The sequence below is a fragment of the Triticum aestivum genome, chromosome 5D, assembly GCF_018294505.1.
Source record: "Triticum aestivum cultivar Chinese Spring chromosome 5D, IWGSC CS RefSeq v2.1, whole genome shotgun sequence".
NCBI lineage: Eukaryota > Viridiplantae > Streptophyta > Magnoliopsida > Poales > Poaceae > Triticum > Triticum aestivum.
In genome coordinates this window covers 302,973,103-302,999,662 of record NC_057808.1, presented here as the reverse complement: position 1 = coordinate 302,999,662, position 26,560 = coordinate 302,973,103, and positions in this window count along the sequence as shown.

Sequence of the window (26,560 nt, the reverse complement as noted above, 5' to 3'; positions counted from 1 at the left end):
CTTCAAGAAGGACGGCAAGGGAGTTGCCGCGCCCGGTAAACCAGTTACTGGGAAGAAGTCAAAGAATGGACCCAAGCCCGGGACTGAGTCCTTTTATTGCAAGGGAAGTGGTCACTGGAAGCGGAACTGCCCCAAATATTTAGCGGACAAGAAGAAGGCCGGCAACACCCAAGGTATATGTGATATACAAGTAATTGATGTGTACCTTACCAGTACTCATAGTAGCTCCTGGGTATTTGATACCGGTGCGGTTGCTCATATTTGTAACTCAAAGCAGGAACTACGGAATAAACGGAGACTGGCAAAGGACGAGGTGACGATGCGCGTCAGGAATGGTTCCAAGGTCGATGTGATCGCCGTCGGCATGCTACCTCTACATCTACCCACGGGATTAGTTTTAAACCTCAATAATTGTTATTTAGTGCCAGCTTTGAGCATGAACATTGTGTCTGGATCTCGTTTAATTCGAGATGGCTACTCATTTAAATCCGAGAATAATGGTTGTTCTATTTATTTGAGAGATATGTTTTATGGTCATGCCCCGCTGGTCAATGGTTTATTTTTGATGAATCTCGAACGTGATGTTACACATGTTCATAGTGTGAATACCAAAAGATGTAAAGTTGATAACGATAGTCCCACATACTTGTGGCACTGCCGCCTTGGTCACATTGGTGTCAAGCGCATGAAGAAGCTCCATGCAGATGGACTTTTGGTGTCTCTTGATTACGAATCATTTGACACGTGCGAACCATGCCTCATGGGTAAGATGACCAAGACTCCGTTCTCCGAAACAATGGAGCGAGCAACCAACTTATTGGAAATCATACATACCGATGTGTGTGGTCCAATGAGTGTTGAGGCTCGCGGAGGATATCGTTATGTTCTCACTCTCACTGATGATTTAAGTAGATATGGATATGTCTACCTGATGAAACACAAGTCTGAAACCTTTGAAAAGTTCAAAGAATTTCAGAGTGAGGTTGAGAATCAACGTGACAGGAGAATAAAATTCCTACGATCAGATCGTGGTGGAGAATATTTAAGTCACGAGTTTGGTGCACACTTAAGGAAATGTGGAATAGTTTCACAACTCACGCCGCCTGGAACACCTCAGAGAAATGGTGTGTCCGAACGTCGTAATCGCACTCTATTGGATATGGTGCGATCTATGATGTCTCTTACCGATTTACCGCTCTCATTTTGGGGTTATGCTTTAGAGACTGCCGCATTCACTTTAAATAGGGCTCCGTCGAAATCCGTTGAGACGACACCGTATGAATTATGGTTTGGGAAGAAACCTAAGCTATCGTTTCTAAAAGTTTGGGGATGCAATGCTTATGTCAAGAAACTTCAACCTGAAAAGCTCGAACCCAAGTCGGAAAAATGCGTCTTCATAGGATACCCTGAGGAAACTATTGGGTATACCTTCTACCTCAGATCCGAAGGCAAGATCTTCGTTGCCAAGAACGGGTCCTTTCTGGAGAAGGAGTTTCTCTCGAAAGAATTGAGTGGGAGGAAAGTGGAACTTGATGAGGTGATAGTCACCCCTTCCGAACCGGAAAGTAGCGCAGCGCGGGAAAATGTTCCTGTGGTGCCTACACCGACTGGGGAGGAAGTTAATGATGATGATCATGAAGCTTCGGATCAAGTCACTGAACTTCGTAGGTACACAAGGACACGTTCCGCACCAGAGTGGTACGGCAACCCTGTCCTGGAAATCATGTTGTTAGACAACGGTGAACCTTCGAACTATGAAGAAGCGATGGCGGGCCCGGATTCCGACAAATGGCTAGAAGCCATGAAATCCGAGATAGAATCCATGTATGAAAATGAAGTATGGACTTTGACTGACTTGCCCGATGATCGGCGAGCCATAGAAAACAAATGGATCTTTAAGAAGAAGACGGACGCGGATGGTAATGTGACCATCTACAAAGCTCGACTTGTCACTAAGGGTTATCGACAAGTTCAAGGGGTTGACTACGATGAGACTTTCTCACTCGTAGCAAAGCTGAAGTCCGTCCGAATCATGTTAGCAATTGCCGCATACTATTATTATGAGATATGGCAGATGGACGTCAAAACGGCATTCCTTAACGGCTTCCTTAAGGAAGAATTGTATATGATGCAGCCGGAAGGTTTTGTCGATCCTAAGAATGCTAACAAAGTGTGCAAGCTCCAGCGCTCAATCTATGGGCTGGTGCAAGCATCTCGGAGTTGGAACATTCGCTTTGATGAGATGATCAAAGCGTTTGGGTTTACACAGACTTATGGAGAAGCTTGTGTTTACAAGAAAGTGAGTGGGAGCTCGGTAGCATTTCTCATATTATATGTGGATGACATACTATTGATGGGAAATGATATAGAATTCTTGGAAAGTATAAAGGCCTATTTGAATAAGTGTTTTTCAATGAAGGACCTTGGAGAAGCTGCTTATATATTAGGCATCAAGATCTATAGAGATAGATCAAGACGCCTCATTGGTCTTTCACAAAGTACATCCCTTGACAAGATATTGAAGAAGTTCAGTATGGATCAGTCCAAGAAGGGGTTCTTGCCTGTATTGCAAGGTGTGCAATTGAGCACGGCTCAATGCCCGACCACGGCAGAAGATATAGAAGAGATGAGTGTCATCCCCTATGCCTCGGCCATAGGGTCTATTATGTATGCCATGCTGTGTACCAGACCTGATGTAAACCTTGCCGTAAGTTTGGTAGGAAGGTACCAAAGTAATCCCGGCAAGGAACACTGGACAGCGGTCAAGAATATCCTGAAGTACCTGAAGAGGACTAAGGATATGTTTCTCGTTTATGGAGGTGACGAAGAGCTCGTCGTAAAGGGTTACGTCGACACTAGCTTCGACACAGATCTGGATGACTCGAAGTCACAGACCGGATACGTGTATATTTTGAATGGAGGAGCAGTAAGCTGGTGCAGTTCCAAGCAAAGCGTCGTGGCGGGATCTACATGTGAAGCGGAATACATGGCAGCCTTGGAGGCAGCACAGGAAGCAGTCTGGATGAAGGAGTTCATTACCGACCTAGGGGTGATTCCCAATGCGTCGGGCCCGATGACTCTCTTCTGTGACAACACTCGAGCTATTGCCCTTGCGAAGGAGCCCAGGTTTCACAGGAAGACCAGGCATATCAAGCGTCGCTTCAACTCCATTCGTGAAAGTGTTCAAAATGGAGACATAGATATTTGTAAAGTACATACGGACCTGAATGTAGCAGATCCGTTGACTAAACCTCTCCCTAGGGAAAAACATGATCAACACCAGGACGCAATGGGTGTTCGATTCATCACAATCTAACTAGATTATTGACTCTAGTGCAAGTGGAAGACTGTTGGAAATATGCCCTAGAGGCAATAATAAATGGTTATTATTATATTTCTTTGTTCATGATAATAGTCTATTATTCATGCTATAATTGTATTGTCCGGAAATCGTAATACATGTGTGAATACATAGACCACAACCTGTCCCTAGTAAGCCTCTAGTTGACTAGCTCGTTGATCAACAGATAGTCATGGTTTCCTGACTATGGACATTGGATGTCATTGATAACGGGATCACATCATTAGGAGAATGATGTGATGGACAAGACCCAATCTTAAGCATAGCATAAAAGATCATGTAGTTTCGTTTGCTAGAGCTTTTCCAATGTCAAGTATCTTTTCCTTAGACCATGAGATCGTGCAACTCCCGGATACCGTAGGAGTGCTTTGGGTGTGCCAAACGTCACAACGTAACTGGGTGACTATAAAGGTGCATTACGGGTATCTCCGAAAGTGTCTGTTGGGTTGGCACGGATCGAGACTGGGATTTGTCACTCCGTGTGACGGAGAGGTATCTCTGGGCCCACTCGGTAATGCATCATCATAATGAGCTCAATGTGACTAAGGCGTTAGTCACGGGATCATGCATTGCGGTACGAGTAAAGAGACTTGCCGGTAATGAGATTGAACAAGGTATTGGGATACCGACGATCGAATCTCGGGCAAGTAACATACCGATTGACAAAGGGAATTGCATACGGATTGATTGAATCCTTGACACCGTGGTTCATCCGATGAGATCATCATGGAACATGTGGGAGCCAACATGGGTATCCAGATCCCGCTGTTGGTTATTGACCGGAGAGGCGTCTCGGTCATGTCTGCATGTCTCCCGAACCCGTAGGGTCTACACACTTAAGGTCCGGTGACGCTAGGGTTGTAGAGATATATGTATGCGGAAACCCGAAAGTTGTTCGGAGTCCCGGATGAGATTCTGGACGTCACGAGAGGTTCCGGAATGGTCCGGAGGTGAAGAATTATATATAGGAAGTCAAGTTTGGGCCACCGGGAAAGTTTCGGGGGTTACCGGTATTGTACTGGGACCACCGGAAGGGTCCCGGAGGTCCACCGGGTGGGGCCACCTATCCCGGAGGGCCCCGTGGGCTGAAAGTGGAAGGGAACCAGCCCTTAGTGGGCTGGGGCGCCCCCCTTGGGCCTCCCCCCATGCGCCTAGCGTTGGAACCCTAAAGGCGGGGAGCTTCCCCCTTGCCTTGGGGGGCAAGGCAACCCCTTCCCCCCTTGGCCGCCGCCCCCCCTTGGAGATCCCATCTCCCAGGGCTGGCGCACCCCCCCAGGGGCCTATATAAAGGGGGGGAGGGAGGGCAGCAACCTACAGCCTTGGGCGCCTCCCTCCTCCCCTGCAACACCTCTCTCTCTCGCAGAAGCTCGGCGAAGCCCTGCCGGAGAGCCGCTACATCCACCACCACGCCGTCGTGCTGTTGGATCTCCATCAACCTCTCCTTCCCCCTTGCTGGATCAAGAAGGAGGAGACGTCGCTGCACCGTACGTGTGTTTAACACGGAGGTGCCGTCCGTTCGGCACTCGATCATCGGTGATTTGGATCACGGCGAGTACGACTCCGTCATCCACGTTCATTGGAACGCTTCCGCTCGCGATCTACAAGGGTATGTAGATGCACTCCTTTCCCCTCGTTGCTAGTAGACTCCATAGATGCATCTTGGTGAGCATAGGAAAATTTTAAATTATGCTACGATTCCCAACAAGATGATCTTAGCGGGAGGAAAATACTTAGAGATAGAAGCATCTTTGCACTTATTGCAAGAATCAATACTATTTTTAGGCAAAGATGAAAACCAAGCTTTAGCATGATCTCTAAGCGAAAAAGGAAATAGCTTCAATTTAACAGTATCATTATCCTCATCTTTCTTCTTTTGCATATCACACAAATCAACGAAGCTATTTAGATGGGTAGCGGCATCTTCACTAGGGAGGCCGGCGAATTGATCTTTCATGACAAGATTCAACAAAGCAGCATTGATTTCACAAGATTCAGTATCGATAAGAGGAGCAGTCAAAGTGCTAATAAAATCATTATTGTTGGTATTGGTAAAGTCACACAATTTAGTATTATCTTGAGCCATCGTGACAAGCAAGCAATCCAACACACGAGCAAACAAGAAGCAAGCGAAAAAAAGCGTACGGAAAAGAGAGGGCGAATAAAACGGCAAGGGTGAAGTGGGGGAGAGGAAAACGAGAGGCAAATGGCAAATAATGTAATGCGGGAGATAAGGGTTTGTGATCGGTACTTGGTATGTTGACTTTTGCGTAGACTCCCCGGCAACGGCGCCAGAAATCCTTCTTGCTACCTCTTGAGCACTGCGTTGGTTTTCCCTTGAAGAGGAAAGGGTGATGCAGCAAAGTAGCATAAGTATTTCCCTCAGTTTTTGAGAACCAAGGTATCAATCCAGTAGGAGGCCACGCACGAGTCCCTCGCACCTACACAAACAAATAAATCCTCGCAACCAACGCAATAAAGGGGTTGTCAATCCCTTCATGGTCACTTACGAGAGTGAGATCTGATAGATATGATAAGACAATATTTTTGGTATTTTTATGATAAAGATGCAAAGTAAAGAAAGCAAAATAAAAACGGCGCCAGAAATAGCTTGTTGTCGGGAGATTAATATGATGGAAAATAGACCCAGGGGCCATAGGTTTCACTAGTGGCTTCTCTCAAGAGCATAAGTATTATGGTGGGTGAACAAATTACTCTTGAGCAATTGACAGAATTGAGCATAGTTATGAGAATATCTAGGTATGATCATGTATATAGGCATCACGTCCGAGACAAGTAGACCGACTCCTGCCTACGACTACTACTATTACTCCACACATCGACCGCTATCCAGCATGCATCTAGAGTATTAAGTTCAAAAGAACAGAGTAAAGCTTTAAGTAAGATGACATGATGTAGAGGGATAAACTCATGCAATATGATATAAAACCCATCTTGTTATCCTCGATGGCAATAATACAATACGTGCCTTGCTGCCCCTACTGTCACTGGGAAAGGACACCGCAAGATTGAACCCAAAGCTAAGCACTTCTCCCATTGCAAGAAAGATCAATCTAGTCGGCCAAACCAAATTGATAATTCAAAGAGACTTGCAAAGATAACCAATCATACATAAAAGAATTCAGAGTAGATTCAAATATTGTTCATAGATAAACTTGATCATAAACCCACAATTCATTGGTCTCAACAAACACACCGCAAAAGAAGATTACATCGTATAGATTTCCACAAGAGAGGGGGAGAACATTGTATTGAGATCCAAAAAGAGAGAAGAAGCCATCTAGCTAATAACTATGGACCCGAAGGTCTGAGGTAAACTACTCACACATCATCGGAGAGGCTATGGTGTTGATGTAGAAGCCCTCCGTGATCGATGCCCCCTCCGGCGGAGCTCCGGAAAAGGCCCCAAGATGGGATCTCACGGGTACAGAAGGTTGCAGGGGTGGAATTAGGTTTTTGGCTCCGTTTGATATTCTTTTTCTGCGAAACTCTAAAATAGGCAAAAAAACAGCAATTCTGGGCTGGGCCTCCGGTTAATAGGTTAGTCCCAAAAATAATATAAAAGTGTATAATAAAGCCCATTAATGTCCAAAACAGAATAGAATATAGCATGGAACAATCAAAAATTATAGAGACGTTGGAGACGTATCAGCGTGATGAAGGGGTTGCTCCTCACGAGCCACCGGGGCCCTGAGCCTCGGGAGGCTCTGGGGGTCCAGGTGGTTCCTTGAGGACCGTCTCCATCCCTGCCAGGACCGCATGGTGCCTGGCCTCCTGAGCCACCAGGATGCTCCGCAGGTTGCGCTGGAGGGCGGACGCCACGCTCGGCAGGCCAAAAGGCATGCGAACACAGCTGTGAGGCGGGCCCTCGCAGCGTCCCATGCGCGAAGGCCAGAAAAGCTCCTGAGATGCGGCCCTGTTGAGCCCTGGGACATCGATGCAGATGCGCAACCCGCCATCCTCGCCTGGATGGGGAGTCGCGCCAGGTGAACGGCGGTCGCCGCGCATGGCTCTCGCATCTTGTAGTTCCTGAGTGGTCTTGGCAATGAACTCCTGAGCACCGGGCGTTCCTCGTCTGGTGTCCTCCTGAGGGAAACGTGCTGCGAAGCAGGCCTCCATGTGGTGCCCGAGCGCCTCCCTCGTGATGTTGGCAAGGTCGAAGGCCCTCCAGAAGAGAGCCCCCAAGCCCTACCCGAGGGGGCGCCGGGCGCGCCTTCCCATGCGAGGGAGGGAGGCGCCCCTAGCGCGGGCGCCGATCCTGCGTGGCACCACTTGCGGCGCTGCTCTCCTGAGGCCCTGTGTGGAGTAGCTGCTTCTTCTTCTTAGGGGCGACCTCAGGAGGGTGCTGTGCTGCATTGTTGTCGGGGTCTTCGATTGATGCTGCTTGGAAGGCGCACTCGAGGGAGCACACCGCATCTCTTTCTTCATAGGGGACTGTGATGATCCCGCCGCTTCCTGGCATCTTGAGGACGTTGTAGCCGTGGTGTCTCACTGCCATGAACTTGGCCAGGGCTGGATACCCGAGGATGGCATTGTATGGCAGACGGATGTGGACGACGTCGAAGTCGATGAGGTCGGTGCGGTAGTTGTTGCATTGGCCGAAGGTGACCGGAAGGCGGATCTGCCCGATTGGGGTGGTGGAGCCGTCAGTCACTCCTGAGAAAGGCTTGGTAGGTTGTAGCTGATCATATGGCACTTGGAGGTTGTCGAACATCTCGACGTACAGGACGTTCAGCCCTGCGCCGCCGTCGATGAGGGTCTTGGTGACTTGTACGTTGCTGATGACGGGTGAGCAAAGCATCGGGAGGGCGCCAGCGGTGGCTGCGCACTTGAGCTGATCTGCCGAACTGAAGGTGATGGCGCTCTTGGACCACCTAAGCGGGTGTGTGGCCTTGAGCCTGGGGAGGACTGCGTTCACCTCGCGAGCAAACTGCTTGAAGATTCGCTGAGAGGCTGGGGCTTGAGCTCCGCCCAAGATGCAGGCGGTAGCCCGTGGCTCCTGGAAGCCCCCAACCCCCTCGTCCTGATGGTGGTCATCATTCCTTCTTGGTGGTGGCGGCAGCGGAGGAAGACTAGCGTTGCCCTGGGGGCGGTCCTCGCGAGGCTGATCCCTCCAGGCGCCTTCGCGAGCCTGATCTTGCCAGCGGTCCTCACGAGGCCGGTCACGCCACTCCTGGCGAGGGCCACGGTCGTCCCAGCGTCCTCCGCCATGTCCTCCTCCTCGGCCGTAGCCCGGGTCGTTGCGCTCGGGGCGTCGACCAAGGCGTCCATCTCGAATGGCCCTGAGCCCTTGACAGTCGTTGGTGTTGTGGCTGTGAACGTTGTGGAAGGCGCAGAATGGTTGGCTGCTCTTGGATGACTCGGGCTGGTCCCGGCCGCGCTTCATGTCTGGCTCCGCCGCGAGTAAGGCCACTCCCTTGCGCTTCTCGTCCTTGGCCTTGGCTTTCTTCTCCTCCAGGTCGGCAGTTGGGAGCTCGGGGAGGGAAAGGCGCCCTTCCTCAGCCCTTGCGCACTTGGTCGCCAGGTTGAACAACTCCAAGGACGTGCATAGCTCCTCATGGATGACGAGCTCCTCCTTCATCTTTACGTCACGGACGCCATCAGAAAATGCGGAGATGATGGCCTCGTCCGTCACCTTGGGGATCTTGAGGCGAACGTTGTTGAAGCGCTGGATGTACTTCTGGAGGGTCTCCCCTGGCTGCTGCTTGACGCGGCGCAGGTCACCCGCGGCCGGAGAGCGGTCGCGAGTGCCCTGAAAGTTGGCGACGAAGCGGTCGCGCATCTCGTTGCAGGAGGGGATGGAGCCCGGGGGCAGGTTCAGGAGCCACGAACGAGCGCCATCCTTGAGAGCCATGGGGAACCAGTTCGCCATGACTTTTTCGTCGCCGTTGGCCGCCTCGATGCTCAGCTCGTAGAGCTGCAGGAACTCCGCAGGGTCGGGGGTGCCATCGTAGCATGGATGCAGGTCGGGTTTGAACTTGCCCAACCATGCGACGCTACACAGCTCAGGAGTGAAGGCGCGGCAGCCCGCGGTGGCCACCGGGACCCTTTGCTGATGTGGAGCCTGCCCTTGATGCCCGCGCCCCGCCGCTGCAGGTGGCGCGCGGTCTTGTCGCAGTGGCGCCGGGAGTGCGGGAGCGTTCTCTCGCGGACGGGGAACTTCTTGGCAGCTTCCTTCTTCGCGCACGGGCGCCCGACGCGGTGGGTCATGCCGGGGGGCCGCACGCCTTGGCGCCAGGACGCCATCTTGGTACGGAGGTGGTGATGGTGGCGCTCCATGAGCCACGTCGCCCGCAGCTGGCGGAGGGCAAGGCAGCGAGAGGGATGGCGCGGGGGAGCCCCCTGCGGCGCTAACAAGCTCGGCGATGCAGTCCAGCCAGTCCTCGTAGAGGTCGTCGACGGGGCGGTAGCACAGGAGTTCGCATGCCATGAGCAGCGCGGCCTGTGCGTCCGTGGGAGCGCGACGAGCGTGAGACGACGAGCCGGCCGGGGTCAATGACGGAGTGGAAGTGCGGCCGTCCCGCCGCACCGAGGGGTGCAGCTAGGACGCTTGCTGCTCGTTTCCCGCCGGGCCGGTGGCGGCGTTGGCGGCAGGCGACGGAGAACGACGGGGAGGCCCGCCGACGGGAGCCGTCTGAGCAACGCGGGCGGCGAGGGCGGCCTGGCGCTCAGCGTGAGCTCGGCGAGCGTCTGACATGGATGCGACGAAGCGACGAGACGTGGATCAACGGAAGGAAAGCTTCGGCGCACCCCTACCTGGCGCGCCAAATGTCGGATTTCGGGTTTCGGCAAAACCCTTGAGGTTCGAACACTGGGGTGCGCACGAAGATTCCCCCCTACCTAATCACGCCCTCAGCCTCACCGCGATCTCAAAGCCTAGCTCGACGAACCCGCAACACAAGAGACACGAGGTATACTGGTTCGGGCCACCGTTGTGGTGTAATACCCTACTCCAGTGTGGTGTGGTGGATTGCCTCTTGGGCTGAGGATGAACAGTACAAGGGGAAGAACAGCCTCTTGAGGAGAGGTGTTCTTGTGCTTGGTGGGTGTGAGGATGGATTGGATCCAATCCAAGATTAGTTCCCGATGCCTCCTACTGTGGTGGCTAGCCCTATTTATAGAGGCCTGGTCCTCTTCCCAAATATTGAGCGGGAAGGGATGCCACAACGGCCAATTTGAAGGGGGACAGCTAGTACAAGCTATCCTGACTAAAGGTGGTCCTCGCCTGCCAAAGGCTCTCGTGGTGACGCCGTCTTGGGCTCCACGGTGACCTCCATCCTGCCATCCTGCTGGTCTTGGTCTTGTTGCACCGATATGGAAACCTCTGTCCCACGCCTCGGTACTCCTCGCCTGCGCTTGCCTCCTTAGCACCAAAGAGAAAGCAAGGACACTGTGCGCGCTGGCGCCCGCCTGGTCTTGGTCGTCATGGCTTACGTCATTGGAACCTCGGAGGTTTGCCTTGCCTTGATCTCTCCGCCCCTCGCGAGCTAGCTTGGTGAAGCTACTCCCGAGGAGGTCTTGCGTCGTCCGCCTCGCGAGGCGTGGCCCCTCGCGAGGGTCTTGAGTGTTTTTTGGTGAAGACGGGTCGTACTGGGCCGCGAGTGGAGCCACGCCTTGGGCCGCAGGCAGGCAAGTCTGGGGACCCCCGTTCCCAGAATGCCGACAAGCCTCAACACTCATCGGACCGCATACATCAGTATGTATTATTTCCAACAAGTCAGTTTCTCGCTCCATTGTTCTGGAGAACGGAGTCTTAGTCATCTTGCCCATGAGGCATGGTTCGCAAGCATCAAGTGATTCCAAAAGCCCATCAGCATGGAGTTTCTTCATGCGTTTTACACCAATATGACCTAAACGGCAGTGCCACAAATAAGTTGCACTATCATTATTAATTTTGCATCTTTTGGCTTCAATATTATGAATATGTGTATCACTACAATTGAGATTCAAGAAAAATAGACCACTCATCAAGGGTGCATGACCATAAAAGATATTACTCATATAAATAGAACAACCATTATTCTCTGATTTAAATGAATAACCGTCTCGCATCAAACAAGATCCAGATATAATGTTCATGCTCAACGTTGGCACCAAATAACAATTACTCAGGTCTAAAACTAATCCGAAGGTAGATGTAGAGTTAGCGTGCCGACGGCGATCACATCGACTTTGGAACCATTTCCCACGCGCATCGTCACCTCGTCCTTAGCCAATCTTCGTTTAATCCGTAGCCCCTGTTTTGAGTTGCAAATATGAGCAACAGAACCAGTATCAAATACCCAGGCTCTACTACGAGCATTAGTAAGGTACACATCAATAACATGTATATCAAATATACCTTTCACTTTGCCATCCTTCTTATCCGCCAAATACTTGGGGCAGTTCCGCTTCCACTGACCAGTCCCTTTGCAGTAGAAGCACTCAGTCTCAAGCTTAGGTCCAGACTTGGGCTTCTTCACTTGAGCAGCAACTTGCTTGCCGTTATTCTTGAAGTTCCCCTTCTTCCCTTTGCCCTTTTTCTTGAAACTAGTGGTCTTGTTAACCATCAAAACTTGATGCTCCTTCTTGATTTCTACCTCCGCAGCCTTTAGCATCGCGAAGAGCTCGGGAATTGTCATATCCATCCCTTGCATATTATAGTTCATCACGAAGCTTTTATAGCTTGGTGGCAGTGATTGAAGAACTCTGTCAATGACACTAGCATCAGGAAGAATAACTCCCAGTTGAGTCTAGTGGTTGTGGTACCCAGACATTCTGAGTATATGTTCACTGACAGAACTATTCTCCTCCATCTTGCAGCTATATAACTTATTGGAGACTTCATATCTCTCAATTCAGGCATTTGCTTGAAATATTAACTTCAATTCCTGGAACATCACATATGCTCCATGACGTTCAAAACGTCTTTGAAGTCCCGATTCTAAGCGGTAAAGCATGGCACACTGAACTATCGAGTAGTCATCAGCTTTGCTCTGCCAGACGTTCATAACGTCCGGAGTTGCTCCTGCAGCGGGTCTTGCACCTAGCGGTGCTTCCAGGATGTAATTCTTCTGTGGAGCAATGAGGATAATGCTCAAGTTATGGACCTAGTCCGTGTAGTTGCTACCATGATCTTAAAATTCAAAGGAACAGTATTACGGGCCATTGATCTACAACAGCATAGACATGCAAAAACTATCAGGTACTAAGTTCATGATAAATTAAAGTTCAATTAATCATATTACTTAAGAACTCCCACTTAGATAGACATCCCTCTAGTCAACTAAATGATCACGTGATCCATACCAACTAAACCATGTCCGATCATCACGTGTGGAGTAGTTTTCAATGGTGAACATCTCTATGTTGATCATATCTACTATATGATTCATGTTCGACCTTTCGGTCTCAGTGTTCCGAGGCCATATCTGCATATGCTAGGCTCGTCAAGTTTCACCCAAGTATTCTGTGAAGGAAATATGCCATAGCGGCAATAATAAATTTGTTATTTATATTTCCTTATATCATGATAAATATTTATTATTCATGCTAGAATTGTATTAACCGAAAACTTAGTACATGTGTGAATACATAGACTAACAGAGTGTCACTAGTATGCCTCTACTTGACTAGCTTGTTGAATCAAAGATGGTTAAGTTTCCTAGCCATAGACATGAGTTGTCATTTGATTAACGGGATCACAGCATTAGAGAATGATTTGATTGACTTGACCCATTCCGTTAGCTTAGCACTTGATCGTTTAGTATGTTGCTATTGCTTTCTTCATAACTTATAAATGTTCCTATGACTATGAGATTATGCAACTCCCGAATACCGGAGGAACACTTTGTGTGCTACCAAACGTCACAACGTAACTGGGTGATTATAAAGGTGCTCTACAGGTGTCTCCGATGGTACTTATTGAGTTGGCATAGATCGAGATTAGGATTTGTCACTCCGATTGTCGGAGAGGTATCTCTGGGCCCTCTCGGTAATGCACATCACTATAAGCCTTGCAAGCAATATGACTAACGAGTTAGTTGCGGGATGATGCATTACGGAACGAGTAAAGAGACTTGCCGGTAACGAGATTGAACTAGGTATTGAGATACCGATGATCGAATCTCGGGCAAGTAACATACCGATGACAAAGGGAACAACGTATGTTGTTATGCGGTTTGATCGATAAAGATCTTTGTAGAATATGTGGGAACCAATATGAGCATCCAGGTTCCGCTATTGGTTATTGACCAGAGACGTGTCTCGGTCATGTCTACATAGTTCTCAAACCCGTAGGGTCCGCACGCTTGACGTTCGGTGACGATCGGTATTATGAGTTTATGTGTTTTGATGTACCGAAGGTAGTTTGGAGTCCCGGATATGATCACGGGCATGACGAGGAGTCTCGAAATGGTCGAGACATAAAGATCGATATATTGGATGACTATGTTTGGACATCGGAAAGGTTTCAGGATAGTTCGGGCATATACCGGAGTACCGGGGGGGGTTACCGGAACCCCGCGGGGAGTATATGGGCCCTAATGGGCTTTAGTGGAGAGAGAAGGGCAGCCAGGGCAGGCCGCGCGCCCCCTCCCCCTCTGGTCCGAATTGGACTAGGAAGGGGGGCGCCCCCTTTCCTTCCTCCCTCTCTCCCCCTTCCTTCTCTCCTAGTCCAACTAGGGAAGGGGGGAATCCTACTCCCGGTGGGAGTAGGACTCCTCTAGGGCGCGCCATAGAGAGCCGGCCCTCCCCCCTCATCCACTCCTTTATATACGAGGGAGGGGGGCACCCCATAGACACACAAGTTGATCATTGATCTCTTAGCCGTGTGCGGTGCCCCCCTCCACCATAATCCACCTCGGTCATATTGGTGTAGTGCTTAGGTGAAGCCCTGCGTCAGTAACTTCATCAACACCGTCATCACGCCGTCGTGCGGACGAATCTCTCCCTCGACACTCAGCTGGATCAAGAGTTCGTGGGACGTCACTGAGCTGAACGTGTGCTGATCGCGGAGGTGTCGTGCTTTCGGTACTAGGATCGGTTGAATCACGAAGACGTTCGACTACATCAACCGCGTCACTTGACGCTTCCGCTTACGGTCTACGAGGGTACGTGGACTACACTCTCCCCTCTCGTTGCTATGCATCGCCATTATCTTGCGTGTGCGTAGGAATTTTTTTGAAATTACTGCGTTCCCCAACAGTGGCATCAGAGCCAGGTTTATGCGTAGATGTTATATGCACGAGTAGAACACAAGTGAGTTGTGGGCGATAATAGTCATACTGCTTACCAGCATGTCATACTTTGATTCGGCGGTATTGTTGGATGAAGCGGCCGAGACCGACATTACGCGTACGCTTACGCGAGACTGGTTCTACCGACGTGCTTCGCACACAGGTGGCTGGCGGGTGTCAGTTTCTCCAACTTTAGTTGAATTGAGTGTGGCTACGCCCGGTCCTTGTTGAAGGTTAAAACAGCACATACTTGACGAAAAATCATTGTGGTTTTGATGCGTAGGTAAGAAGGGTTCTTGCTAGAAGCCCGTAGCAGCCACGTAAAACTTGCAACAACAAAGTAGAGGACGTCTAACTTGTTTTTGCAGGGCATGTTGTGATGTGATATGGTCAAGACATGATGCTAAATTTTATTGTATGAGATGATCATGTTTTCTAACAGAGTTATCGGCAACTGGCAGGAGCCATATGGTTGTTGCTTTATTGTATGAAATGCAATCGCCATGTAATTGCTTTACTTTATCACTAAGCGGTAGCAATAGTCGTAGAAGCAATAGTTGGCGAGACAACAACGATGCTACGATGGAGATCAAGGTGTCGCGCCGGTGACGATGGTGATCATGACGGTGCTTTGGAGATGAAGATCAAAGGCACAAGATGATGATGGCCATATCATATCACTTATATTGATTGCATGTGATGTTTATCCTTTATGCATCTTATTTTGCTTAGTTCGGCGGTAGCATTATAAGATGATCCCTCACTAAATTTCAAGGTGCAAGTGTTCTCCCTGAGTATGCACCGTTGCGAAAGTTCGTCGTGCTGAGACACCACGTGATGATCGGGTGTGATAAGCTCTACGTTCACATACAACAGGTGCAAGCCAGTTTTGCACACGCAGAATACTTGGGTTAAACTTGATGAGCCTAGCATATGCAGATATGGCCTCGAAACACTGAGACCGAAAGGTCGAGCGTGAATCATATAGTAGATAAGATCAACATAGTGATGTTCACCATTGAAAACTACTCCATCTCACGTGATGATCGGACATGGTTTAGTTGATATGGACACATGATCACTTAGATGATTAGAGGGATGTCTATCTAAGTGGGAGTTCTTTAGTAATATGATTAATTGAACTTTAATTTATCATGAACTTAGTACCTGATAGTATTTTGCATGTCTATGTTGTAGATAGATGGCCCGTGCTGTTGTTCCGTTGAATTTTAATGCGTTCCTAGAGAAAGCTAAGTTGAAAGATGATGGTAGCAACTACACGGACTGGTTCCGTAACTTGAGGATTATCCTCATTGCTGCACAGAAGAATTACGTCCTGGAAGCACCGCTAGGTGCCAAACCCGCTGCAGGAGCAACGCCAGATGTTATGAACGTCTGGCAGAGCAAAGCTGATGACTACTCGATAGTTCAGTGTGCCATGCTTTACGACTTAGAACCGGGACTTCAACGACGTTTTGAACGTCATGGAGCATATGAGATGTTCCAGGAGTTGAAGTTAATATTTCAAGCAAATACTCGGATTGAGAGATATGAAGTCTCCAATAAGTTCTACAGCTGCAAAATCGAGGAGAATAGTTTTGTCAGTGAACATATACTCAAAATGTCTGGGTAGAACAATCACTTGATTCAAGTGGGAGTTAATCTTCCTGATGATAGTGTCATTGACAGAATTCTTCAATCACTGCCACCAAGCTACAAGAGCTTCGTGATGAACTATAACATGCAAGGGATGGATAAGAAAATTCCCGAGCTCTTCGCAATGCTAAAGGCTCCGGAGGTAGAAATCAAGAAGGACCATCAAGTGTTGATGGTCAACAAGACCACCAGTTTCAAGAAAAAGGGTAAAGGAAAGAAGGGGAACTTCAAGAAGAACGGTAAGCAAGTTGCTGCTCGAGTGAAGAAGCCCAAGTCTGGACCTAAGCCTGAGACTGAGTGCTTCTACTGCAAAGGGACTGGTCACTGGAAGCGGAACTACCCCAAGTATTTGGCAGATAAGAAGGATGGCAAGGTGAATAAAGGTATATGTGATATACATGTTATTGATGTGTACCTTACTAATGCTCGCAGTAGCACCTGGGTATTTGATACTGGTTCTGTTGCTAATATTTGCAACTCGAAACAGGGACTACGGATTAAGCGAAGATTGGCTAAGGACGAGGTGACGATGCGCATGGGAAATGGTTCCAAAGTCGATGTGATCACCGTCGGCACGCTACCTCTATACCTACGTTCGGGATAAGTTTTAAACGTGAATAATTGTTATTTGGTGCCAGCGTTGAGCATGAACATTATATCTGGATCTTGTTTGATGCGAGACGGTTATTCATTTAAATCAGAGAATAATGGTTGTTCTATTTATATGAGTAATATCTTTTATGGTCATGCACCCTTGAAGAGTGGTCTATTTTTGTTGAATCTCGATAGTAGTGACACACATATTCATAATATTGAAGCCAAAAGATGCAGAGTTGATAATGATAGTGCAACATATTTGTGGCACTGCCGTTTGAGTCATATTGGTATAAAACGCATGAAGAAACTCCATTCTGATGGACTTTTGGAATCACTTGATTATGAATCACTTGGTACTTGCGAACCATGCCTCATGGGCAAGATGACTAAAACTCCGTTCTTCGGAACAATGGAGCGAGCAACAGATTTTTTGGAAATCATAGATACTGATGTATGTGGTCCGATGAATGTTGAGGCTCGTGGTGGGTTGATACGTCTCCAACGTATCTATAGTTTTTGATTGTTCCATGCTATATTATATTCTATTTTGGACATTATTGGGCTTTATTATACACTTTTATATTATTTTTGGGACTAACCTATTAACCGGAGGCCCAACCCAGAATTGCTGTTTTTTGCCTATTTTAGAGTTTCGCAGAGAAAGAATATCAAACGGAGTCCAAACGCAAGGAAACCTTCGGGAACGTGATTTTCGGAACGAACATGATCCAGAGGACTTGGACCCTACGTCCAGACATCAACCAGGAGGGCACGAGGTAGGGGGGCGCGCCTACCCCCCCCCCCCCCAGGCGCGCCCTCCACCCTCGTGGGCCCCCTGTTGCTCCATCGACGTACTCCTTCCTCCTATATATACCTACGTACCCCCAAACAACCAGATACGGAGCCAAAAACCAAATTCCACCGCCGCAACCTTCTGTACCCGTGAGATCCCATCTTGGGGCTTGTTCCGGAGCTCCGCCGGAGGGGGCATCGATCACGGAGGGCTTCTACATCAACACCATAGCCTCTCCGATGATGTGTGAGTAGTTTACCTCAGACCTTCGGGTCCATAGTTATTAGCTAGATGGATTCTTCTCTCTTTTTGGATCTCAATACAATGATCTCCCCCTCTCTTGTGGAGATCTATTCGATGTAATCTTATTTTGCGGTGTGTTTGTTGAGACCGATGAATTGTGGGTTTATGATCAAGTTTATCTATGAACAATATTTGAATCTACTCTGAATTCTTTTATGTATGGTTGGTTATCTTTGCAAGTCTCTTTGAATTATCAATTTGGTTTGGCCTACTAGATTGATCTTTCTTGCAATGGGAGAAGTGCTTAGCTTTGGGTTCAATCTTGCGGTGTCCTTTCCCAGTGACAGTAGGGGCAACAAGGCACGTATTGTATTGTTGCCATCGAGGATAACAAGATGGGGTTTATATCATATTGCATGAGTTTATCCCTCTACATCATGTCATCTTGCTTAAGGCGTTACTCTGTTCTTATGAACTTACTACTCTAGATGCATGCTGGATAGCGGTCGATGTGTGGAGTAATAGTAGTAGATGCAGGCAGGAGTCGGTCTACTTGTCTCGGACGTGATGCCTATATACATGATCATACCTAGATATTCTCATAACTATGCTCAATTCTGTCAATTGCTCAACAGTAATTTGTTCACCCACCGTAATATTTATGCTCATGAGAGAAGCCACTAGTGAAACCTATGGCCCCCGGGTCTATTTTCCATCATATTAATCTCCCATCAACAAGCTATTTCCGTTGCCTTTTATTTTGCTTCTATTTTACTTTGCATCTTTATCATAAAAACACCAAAAATATTATCTTATCGTATCTATCAGATCTCACTCTCGTAAGTGACCGTGTAGGGACTGACAACCCCTTATCGCGTTGGTTGCGAGGATTTATTTGTTTGTGTAGGTGCGAGGGACTCGTGCATGGCCTCCTACTGGATTGATACCTTGGTTCTCAAAAACTGAGGGAAATACTCATGCTACTTTGCTGCATCACCCTTTCCTCTTCAAGGGAAAACCAACGCAGTGCTCAAGAGGTAGCATGGGTATCGTTATTTTCTCACCTTCACAGATTATTTGAGCAGATATGGGTATATCTACTTGATGAAGCATAAGTCTGAAACATTTGAAAAGTTCAAAGAATTTCAGAGTGAAGTGGAAAATCATCATAACAAGAAAATAAAGTTTCTACGATCTGATCGTGGAGGAGAATATTTGAGTTACGAGTTTGGTCTTCATTTGAAAAAATGCGGAATAGTTTCACAACTCACGCCACCCGGAACACCACAGCGTAATGGTGTGTCCGAACATTGTAATCGTACTTTACTAGATATGGTGCGATCTATGATGTCTCTTACTGATTTACCGCTATCGTTTTGGGGTTATGCTTTAGAGACGGCCGCATTCACGTTAAATAGGGCACCATCTAAATCCGTTGAGACGACACCTTATGAACTGTGGTTTGGCAAGAAACCCAAGTTGTCGTTTCTTAATGTTTGGGGCTGCGATGCTTATGTGAAAAAGCTTCAACCTGATAAGCTCGAACCCAAATCGGAGAAATGTGTCTTCACAGGATACCCAAAGGAGACTGTTGGGTACACCTTATAACACAGATCCGAAGGCAAGACATTCGTTGCTAAGAATGGATCCTTTCTAGAGAAGGAGTTTCTCTCAAAAGAAGTGAATGGGAGGAAAGTAGAACTTGATGAGGTAACTGTACCTGCTCCCTTATTGGAAAGTAGTTCATCACAGAAATCTGTTCCTGTGACTCCTACACCATTTATTGAGGAAGCCAATGATGATGATCATGTAACTTCAGATCAAGTTACTACCGAACCTCGTAGGTCAACCAGAGTGAGAACCGCACCAGAGTGGTACGGTAATCCTGTTCTGGAGGTCATGTTACTTGACCATGACGAACCTACGAACTATGAGGAAGCAATGATGAGCCCAGATTCCGCAAAATGGCTTGAGGCCATGAAATCTGAGATGGGATCCATGTATGAGAACAAAGTGTGGACTTTGGTTGACTTGCCCGATGATCGGCAAGCCATCGAGAATAAATGGATCTTCAAGAAAAAGACTGACGCTGACGGAAATGTTACTGTCTACAAAGCTCGACTTGTTGCGAAAGGTTTTCGACAAGTTCAAGGAGTTAACTATGGCGAGACTTTCTCACCCGTAGCGATGCTTAAGTCCGTCCAAATCATGTTAGCAATTGCTGCATTTTATGATTATGAAATTTGACAAATGGATGTAAAGACTGCATTCCTGGATGGATTTCTGGAAGTAGAGTTGTATATGATGCAACCTGAATGTTTTATCGATCCAAAGGATGCTAACAAAGTGTGCAAGCTCCAGCGATCCATTTATGGACTGGTGCAAGCATCTCGGAGTTGGAATAAACGTTTTGATAGTGTGATCAAAGCATATGGTTTTATACAGACTTTCGGAGAAGCCTGTATTTACAAGAAAGTGAGTGGGAGCTCTGTAGCATTTCTAATATTATATGTGGATGACATATTGTTGATTGGAAATGATATAGAATTTCTGGATAGCATAAAAGGATACTTGAACAAGAGTTTTTCAATGAAAGACCTCGGTGAAGCTGCTTATATATTAGGCATCAAGATCTATAGAGATAGATCAAGACTCTTAATTGGACTTTCACAAAGCACATACCTTAATAAAGTTCTGATGAAGTTCAAAATGGATCAAGCAAAGAAAGGGTTCTTGCCTGTGTTACAAGGTGTGAAGTTGAGTCAGACTCAATGCCCGACCACTGCAGAAGATAGAGAGAAAATGAAAGTTGTTCCCTATGCTTCAACCATAAGCTTTATCATGTATGCAATGATGTGTACCAGACCTGATGTGTGCCTTGCTATCAGTTTAGCAGGGAGATACCAAAGTAATCCAGGAGTGGATCATTGGACAGCGGTCAAGAACATCCTAAAATACCTGAAAAGGACTAAGGATATGTTTTTCGTTTATGGAGGTGACAAAGAGCTCGTCGTAAATGGTTACGTCGATGCAAGCTTTGACGCTGATCCGGATGACTCTAAGTCACAAACCGGATACGTATTTATAATGAATGGTGGATCTGTCAGTTGGTGCAGTTCTAAACAAAGTGTCGTGGCGGGATCTACGTGTGAAGCGGAGTACATAGCTTCTTCGCAAGCGGCAAATGAAGGAGTTCATATCCGATCTAGGTGTCATACCTAGTGCATCGGGTCCAATGAAAATCTTTTGTGACAATACTGGTGCAATTGCCTTGGCAAAGGAATCCAGATTTCACAAGAGAACCAAGCACATCAAGAGACGCTTCAATTCCATCCGCGATCAAGTCAAGGAGGGAGACATAGAAATTTCCAAGATACATACGGATCTGAATGTTGCAGACCCGTTGACTAAGCCTCTCTCACGAGCAAAACATGATCAGCACCGAGACTCCATGGGTGTTAGAATCATTACTGTGTAATCCAGATTATTGACTCTAGTGCAAGTGGGAGACTGAAGGAAATATGACCTAGAGGCAATAATAAAGTTGTTATTTATATTTCCTTATATCATGATAAATGTTTATTATTCATGCTATAATTGTATTAACCGGAAACTTAGTACATGTGTGAATACATAGACAAACAGAGTGTCACTGGTATGCCTCTACTTGACTAGCTCGTTGAATCAAAGATGGTTAAGTTTCCTAGCCATAGACATGAGTTGTCGTTTGATTAACGGGATCACATCATTAGAGAATGATGTGATTGACTTGACCCATTCCGTTAGCTTAGCACTTGATCGTTTAGTATGTTGCTATTGCTTTCTTCATAACTTATACATGTTCCTATGACTATGAGATTATGCAACTCCCGAATACCGGAGGAACACTTTGTGTGCTACCAAATGTCACAACGTAACTGGGTGATTATAAAGGTGCTCTAAAGGTGTCTCCGATGGTATTTGTTGAGTTGGCATAGATCGAGATTAGGATTTGTCACTCCGATTGTCGGAGACGTATCTCTGGGCTCTCTCAGTAATGCACATCACTATAAGCCTTGCAAGCAATATGATTAATGAGTTAGTTGCGGGATGATGCATTACGAAACGATTAAAGAGACTTGCCGGTAACTAGATTGAACTAGGTATTGAGATACCGACGATCAAATCTCGGGCAAGTAACATACCGATGACAAAGGGAACAACATATGTTGTTATGCGGTTTGACCGATAAAGATGTTCATAGAATATGTAGGAACCAATATGAGCATCCAGGTTCCGCTATTGGATATTGACCGGAGACGTGTCTCGGTCATGTCTACATAGTTCTCGAACCCGTAGGGTCCACACGCTTAACGTTTGGTGACGATCGGTATTATTAGTTTATGTGTTTTGATGTACCGAAGGTAGTTCGGAGTCCCGGATATGATCACGGACATGACGAGGAGTCTCGAAATGGTCCAGACATAAAGATCGATATATTGGATGACTATGTTTGTGTTGGGGAACGTAGCAGAAATTCAAAATTTTCTACGCATCACCAAGATCAATCTATGGAATAACTAGCAACGAGAGAGAGGGGAGTGCATCTTCATACCCTTGAAGATCGCGATGCGGAAGTGTTGCAAGAACGCGGTTGGTGGAGTCGTACACGAAGCGATTCAGATCGTGGCCGAATCCGATCTAAGCACCGAACAACGGTGCCTCCGCGTTCAACACACATGCAGCCCGGTGACGTCTCCCGTGCCTTGATCCAGCAAGGAGAGAGGGAGAGGTTGGGGAAGACTCCGTACAGCAGCAGCACAACGGCATGGTGGTGATGGAGGAGCGTGGCACTCCAGCAGGGCTTCGCCAAGCACTGCCAGAGACGAGGAAGGAGAGGGGTAGGGCTGCGCCAAGAGAGAGGGAGACTCATGTCCATGGCAGCCCCAAAACCCCCACTATATATAGGGGAAGGGGAGGTGCTGCGCCCCCATCTAGGGTTCCCCCCTAGGGGTGGCGGCCAGCCCTAGATGCATCTGGGGGGCGGCCAGAGGGGAAGAGAAGGGGGGCGCACCCTAGGTGGGCCTTAGGCCCATCTGAGCCTAGGGTTTTCCCCTTTCCCCTTTCCCTGTGCCTTGGGCCTCTTGTGGGAGGTGCACCAGCCCACCTAGGGGCTGGTCCCTTCCCACACTTGGCCCATGCAAGCCTCCGGGGCTGGTGGCCCCTCCCGGTGGATCCCCGGAACCCTCCGGTGGTCCCGGTACATTACCGGTGACGCCCGAAACTCTTCCGGTGGCCAAAACGGGACTTCCCATATATAAATCTTTACCTCCGGACCATTCCGGAACTCCTCGTGACATCCGGGACTCCGAACAACATTCGGTAACCATGTATATCTATTCCCTATAACCCTAGCGCCATCGAACCTTAAGTGTGTAGACCCTACGGGTTCAGGAACCATGTAGACATGACCGAGACGTTCTCCGGCCAATAACCAACAGCGGGATCTGGATACCCATGTTGGCTCCCACATGTTCCACGATGATCTCATCGAATGAACCACGATGTCGGGGATTCAATTAATCCCATATACAATTCCCTTTGTCAATCGGTATGTTACTTGCCCGAGATTCGATTGTCGGTATCCCAATACCTCGTTCAATCTCGTTACCGGCAAGTCACTTTACTCGTTCCATAATGCATGATCCCGTGACCAACTACTTAGTCACATTGAGCTCATTATGATGATGCATTACCGAGTGGGCCCAGAGATACCTCTCCGTCATACGGAGTGACAAATCCCAGTCTCGATTCGTGCCAACCCAACAGACACTTTCGGAGATACCCGTAGTGCACCTTTATAGCCACCCAGTTACGTTGTGACGTTTGGCGCACCCAAAGCATTCCTACGGTATCCGGGAGTTACACAATCTCATGGTCTAAGGAAATGATACTTGACATTAGAAAAGCTCTAGCAGACGAACTACACGATCTTGTGCTATGCTTAGGATTGGGTCTTGTCCATCACATCATTCTCCTAATGGTGTGATCCCGTTATCAATGACATCCAATGTCCATGGTCAGGAAACCATAACCATCTATTGATCAACGAGCTAGTCAACTAGAGGCTCACTAGGGACATGTTGTGGTCTATGTATTCACACATGTATTATGATTTCCGGATAACACAATTATAGCATGAACAATAGACAATTATCATGAATAAGGAAATATAATAATAACCATTTTATTATTGGCTCTAGGGCATATTTCCAACAGTTTGGACATCGGAAAGGTTTCGGGAGAGTTCGGGCATATACCGGAGTACCGGGGGGTTACCGGAACCCCCCGGGGAGTATATGGGCCCTAATGGGCTTTAGTGGAGAGAGAGAGAAGGGCAGCCAGGGCAGGCCGCGCGCCCCCTCCCCTCTGGTCCGAATTGGACTAGGAAGGGGGGGCGCCGCCCCCCTTTCCTTCCTCCCTCTCTCCCCCTTCCTTCTCTCCTAGTCCAACTAGGGAAGGGGGATTCCTACTCCCGGTGGGAGTAGGACTCCTCCAGGGCGGGCCATAGAGAGCCGGCCCTCCCCCCTCCTCCACTCCTTTATATACGGGGGAGGGGTACCCCATAGACACACAAGTTGATCATTGATCTCTTAGCCGTGTGCGATGCCCCCCTCCACCATAATCCACCTCGATCATATCGGTGTAGTGCTTAGGCGAAGCCCTGCGTCGATAACTTCATCAACACCGTCATCACGCCGTCGTGCTGACGAAGCTCTCCCTCGACACTCAACTGGATCAAGAGTTCGTGGGACATCACCGAGCTGAACGTGTGCTGATCGCGGAGGTGACATGCTTTCGGTACTAGGATCGGTTGAATCGCGGAGACGTTTGACTACATCAACCGCGTCACTTGACGCTTCTGCTTACGGTCTACGAGGGTACATGGACTACACTCTCCCCTCTCGTTGCTATGTATCACCATGATCTTCCGTGTGTGTAGGAATTTTTTTGAAATTACTGCATTCCCCAACATTTTGCATGTGCAAAACTGGCTTGTACCCGTTGTATGTGAATGTAGAGCTTATCTCACCCAATCATCACGTGGTGTCTCAGCACAACGAACTGTAGCAACGGTGCATACTCAGGGAGAACACTTATACCTTGAAATTTAGTGAGGGATCATCTTATAATGCTACCGCCGTACTAAGAAAAATAAGATGCATAAAAGATAAACATCACATGCAATCAAAATATGTGACATGATATGGCCATCATCATCTTGTGGCTTTGATCTCCATCTCCAAAGCACCGTCATGATCTCCATCGTCACCGGCTTGACACGTTGATCTCCATCGTAGCATCGTTGCCGTCTCGCCAACTATTGTTTCTACGACTATCGCTACCGGTTAGTGATAAAGTAAAGCAATTACATGGCGATTGCATTTCATACAATAAAGCGACAACCATAAGGCTCCCGCCAGTTGCCGATAAATTTTACAAAACATGATCATCTCATACAACAATTTATATCTCATCACGTCTTGACCATATCACATCACAACATGCCCTGCAAAAACAAGTTAGATGTCCTCTACTTTGTTGTTGCAAGTTTTACGTTGCTGCTACGGGCTTCTAGCAAGAACCGTTCTTATCTACGCATCAAAACCACAACGATTTTTCGTCAAGTATGCTGTTTTAACCTTCCATAAGGACCGGCCGTAGTCAAACTCGATTCAACTAAAGTTAGAGAAACAGACACCCGCTAGCCACCTGTGTGTGAAGCAAGTCGGTAGAACCAGTCTTATGAACGCGGTCATGTAATGTCGGTCTGGGCCGCTTCATCCAACAATGCCGCCGAATCAAAGTAAGATGTTGGTGGTAAGCAGTATGACTATTATCACCCACAACTCATTGTGTTCTACTCGTGCATATATCATCTACGCATAGACCTGGCTTGGATGCCACTGTTGCAGAACGAGTAATTCAAAAAAAATCCTACGATCATGCAAGATGTATCTAGGAGAAGCATAGCAACGAGCGGGGAGAGTGTGTCCATGTACCCTCGTAGACCGAAAGCGAAAGTGTTAGTTAACGCGGTTGATGTAGTCGAACGTCTTCACGATCCAACCGATCCAAGTACCGAGCGTACGGCACCTCCGTGTTCAGCACACGTTCAGCACGAAGACGCCCCTCGAGCTCTTGATGCAGTAGAGGGTCGAGGGAGAGTTCCATCGGCACGACGGCGTGGGGACGGTATTGGTGATGTGATCCGCGCAGGGCTTCACCTAAGCACTATGACAATATGACCGAGGTGGTAAACTGTGGAGGGGGGCACCGCACACGGCTAAGAAACAATTGTTGTGCTTTGAGGTGCCCCCCCCCCCGCCCCCGTATATAAAGGAGGAGAGGGAGGAGGCGGCGGCCAAGGAGGGGCGCGCCATAGGGGGAGTCCAACTAGGATTCGAATCCTAGTTGGACTCCCCTTCCTTTTCCAAGAGGGGGAGAGAGGGAAGGAGGAGGAGAGGGAGAAGGAAAGAGGGGACGCCACCCCCTCCCTAGTCCAATTCGGACTTGCCATGGGGGCGGCCAACCCTTGCGGCCCTCCTCTCCTTTCCACTAAGGCCCATGAAGGCCCAATACTTCCCCGGGGGGGTCCGGTAACCCCTCGGTACCCCGAAAAATATCCAAACCTCT